Consider the following 4,152-nt stretch of genomic DNA (forward strand, 5'->3'; position numbering starts at 1 on the left):
GCCCGACCGTACATTGCATAACCGATGCTTCAAAAGTTGAAAGAATCGGGCTATGAAATTTTGCCCCATCTGCCATATTCACCTGACCTCTCACCAATAGACTACCGCTTCTTCAAGCAACTTTTTGCAGGAAAAATGCTTCCACAACCAGCAGGAGGCAGAAAATGCTTTACAAGAGTTTGTCAAATCCTGAAGCACAGATTTTTACACTACAGAAATAAACAAATTTATTTATTGTTGGCAAAAATGTGCTGATTGCAATGGTTCCTACTTTGATTAATAAAGATGTGTTTGAGCCTAGTTATAATGATTTAAAGTTCATAGTCCAAAACCACAATTATGTTTGCACCAATCTCATAATTCACATACAACACAGTTCACTTTTAAGTATAAAGCTCAGTGATTTTTAGTATCTTCACACAATTGTGCTATCATCACCACACTCTAATTCCAGAAGATTTTCATTGCTCCATTATCCTTTGAAGCAAAAGATGTTCAATATTTACAAAGCCCCATTTATCTGTTTCTTTATTTTGCTGCTTGTCCTTTTGGCGTCATATCTAGGAAACTATTGCCTAATACAATGTCACAAAGATTTGCTGCTATATCTTTCTTCTAAGAGTTTTATGGTTTTAGCTTTAACATTTAGGTCTATATTATATTTTGAATTGTTTATATAGTATAAGTAGGGATCCAGCTTTGTCCTTTTGCCTATGGATATCCAATTGTTTCCTTTGCACTCTTGTCTAAAATTAATTGAGCATAAATGTATAGGTTTATTTCGAGACTCTCATTTCTATTTCATTCCCTGATGCTGGGAAAGACTGAAGGCAGGAGCAGAAGGGGACGACAGAGGATAAGACAGTTTGATGGCATCACTGACTCGATGGACATGAGTTTGAGCAACCTCCGGGAATTGGTGATGGACAGGGAAGCCTGGCATGCTGCAGTCCATGGGGTCGCAAAGAGTCAGACACGACTGAGTGACTGAACTGAACTGAATCTTATTTTTTAAAAAATGTTTATTTGGCTGCACTGGGTCTTAGTTGCAGTGCTAGAGATCTTTAATCTTTGTAGGGGTGTCTTTAACTGGGTATGTGGTATCTAGTTCCCTGATCAGGGATCAAACCTGGACCCCCTGCATTGAGAGTGCAGAGTCTTAGCCACTGGACCACCAGGGAAGTCTCATCTTATTTTTTATTCTTGTGCCAGTATCACACATTGATTATTTCAGCTATGTTAAGAAGCTTGAAATTTCCCCCCTAAGGTTGTTTTGACTATTCTGTGTCATTTGCATTTCCATATAAATTTTAGCATCAGCTTGTCAATTTTTGCAAAAAAAAGCCAGCTGAGATTTTGATAGGCCTTGAATTGAAACTGTAGATTAGTTTGGGGACCGTTATCATCTTACTCCCCAGAATCCCATCTGTTCATTCCAATCCATGAACAGATTTCTTTCCATTTAAGTCTTAGGTATCTTTTGGATCTTCTTTTAATCTCTTCTTTTTCCAACAATCTTTTGTAGTTTTCAGTGTATGAATCTTGTACTCCTTTTGTTAAATTTATTCCTAAGTATATTATTCTTCTTGATGCCATTGTAAATAAATTTATTCTCAGTTTCATTTTCAGATAGTTCATTGCTAGTTATTATGGGCTAAATATTTGTGTCCCTGCAAAGTTCATTCATTGAAGTTCTAATCCCCAATGTGATGATGGCCTTTGGGAGATGATATGATCATGAGCATGAACCCAATGAATGGAATTAGAGCCCTTATAAAAGGGACCCCAGAGAAGACAGCTGTCTGCAGCCCAGAAGAGGATCCTCACCAGAACCTGACCGTGCTGACACCCTGGTCTCAGACTTCCAGCTTCCAGAACTGTGAAAAATAAATTCTGTTGTTTTTAAGGCACCCAATCTATGGTATTCTATGATAGCAGCCGAATGGACTAAGATATAGTGTATAGAAATTCAATTGATTTTTGTGTATATCCTGTAACCTAGCCAAACTCATTTACTAGTACTAATAGTTTTGTGTGTATGTGTGTGTGGATTTCTTATATGCAGAGAACATCATGCAAAATGCCAGCCTGGATGAAGAACAAGCTGGAATCAAGGTTGCTGGGAGAGATATCAATAACCTCAGATACACAGATGGCACCATCCTTATGGCAGAAAGCAAAGAAGAACTAAAGAGCCTCTTGATGAAGGTGAAAGAGGAGAGTGCAAATGTTGGTTTAAAACTAAACATTCAGAAAACGAAGATCATGGCATCTGGTCCCATCACTTCATGGCAAATAGATAGGGAAACAGTGGCAGACTTTATTCTTTTGGGCTCCAAAATCACTGCAGATGGTGATTGCAGCCATGAAATTAAAAGACACTTACTCCTTGGGAGAAAAGTTATGACCAACCTAGACAGCATATTAAAAAGAAGAAACATTACTTTGCCAACAAAAGTTCATCTATGGCTTTGGCTTTTCCAGTAGTCATGTATGGATGTGAGACTTGAACTATAAAAAAGCTGAGTGCTGAAGAATTGATGCTTTTGAACAGTGGTGCTGGAGAAGACTCTTGAGAGTCCCTTGGACTGCAAGGAGATCCAACCAGTCCATCCTAAAGATCAGTCCTGAATATTCATTGGAAGGACTGATGGTGAAGTTGAAAATTCAATACTTTGGCCACCTGATGTGAAGAGCAGGTTCATTTGAAAATACCCCAATGCTGGGAAAGATTGAAAGCGGGAGGAAAAGCGGATGACAGAGGATGAGATTGTTGGATGGCATCACTGACTCAATGGACATATGGGCTTCCCTGGTGGCTCAGAGGTTAAAGCATCTGCCTCTAATACAGGAGACCTGGGTTCGACTCAATGGACATGGATTTGAGTAAGCTCCAGGAGTTGGTGATGGATAGGGACGCCTGGTGTGCTGCAGTCCATGGGGTCGCAAAGAGTCAGACACGACTGAACGACTGAACTGAACTGAACTGAGATTAGTTCTCTTTTCTTTTTGCCATCTCCAGAGATAGTCATTATTATTATTAATTTCTAGTGTTTCCTTCCAATGTATTCTATACATATCTAAATAGAAATGTGTACTGTTATACAGATCGTTGTTTAAGACACAACACGTTTACACTTATTGACAGTTACATATCGTGCCTGGTTTTTTTTTTTAACAATGAATCTTGGAGACCATTTCAGAGTGGCACATATAGATCTACCTCATTCTTTTTAACAGCTGCATACTATTCCATTTTGTCCAAATGCCCCCATACTGAGGGCTATTTAGATTGTTTGCAGTTTTGTGCTTTGCCAACAATTCTGCAACAAATATCCTTGTGCGAATTTATTTGTACATATCAAGCTGCTTTGACAAATACTTGAAAAGTAATTAGAAGCATACAAGAACAAGAGCTTTATTTATTTATTTTGGCCACACCACATGGCATGTGAGATCTTAGTTCCCCAGCTAGCATGGAACCTTCACCCCCTGCAGTGGAAGCTCGGCAGAGTCTTAACCCCTGGACCCCCAGGGAAGTCCCAAGAGCTTTTATAATTGGGATGATTGCATTTATCTTCTTTCAACCCTGCCTTCTACTTTCTGGAATCTGAACTCCAGGCCATCAGTGCTCTTTAGCGGGCAGGAAAGTTTTTCATCACTTACTCAGTACCCCACCCTCAAACAGGCCATGACCTGGGCTATGGGAGGCTGAGTGTAATGACTGCAAACCCATCAGGATAGTGCTGTCCACGCCAAGCCAGAGGTTCCCAGGAGATTTTCTATCCCAACTGCTAGAGCAAGCGGTGGTGTGCAGCACACTGATGACTGCAAGGGTATCCAGAAGTCGCGATTCTGGGATGACCTTGGCCAATCACTATGTGACTGGTGTGCTGTTTAGCTAGATCAGAACTGCCCTGTTCTGACCAGGAGAGGGCAGTAGTGAGCTGCCTAGCGTTTCTGCCAGGCTCACGGAAGGTTCCCCTCCCTGAACAAGGAGCTTCTGTCTGGAGCAGCTCCACAGAACCGGGCAGCCAGGTACGTCTCCCCGTGCATGAAGAAGGAAGGCATATTAGAGGTAATCTGGTAGAATACGTATTGAGGACAATAGAGGAGAAAATAAAATCAAGGTAACTCCCTTCCCTTATGAAA

The 4,152-nt window shown here is 40.6% G+C and overlaps 1 non-coding gene across 1 annotated transcript; it reads right to left on the reverse strand.

Moving 5' to 3' along the window:
• Nucleotides 1-1,108: 1,108 nt before the first annotated feature.
• On the reverse strand, nucleotides 1,109-1,181 carry TRNAE-CUC (transfer RNA glutamic acid (anticodon CUC)). The gene has a single exon. It is a non-coding gene; the product is annotated as a tRNA-Glu (tRNA).
• Nucleotides 1,182-4,152: the final 2,971 nt, after the last annotated feature.

This window comes from Capricornis sumatraensis, chromosome 3, assembly GCF_032405125.1.
Source record: "Capricornis sumatraensis isolate serow.1 chromosome 3, serow.2, whole genome shotgun sequence".
Taxonomy (NCBI): domain Eukaryota; kingdom Metazoa; phylum Chordata; class Mammalia; order Artiodactyla; family Bovidae; genus Capricornis; species Capricornis sumatraensis.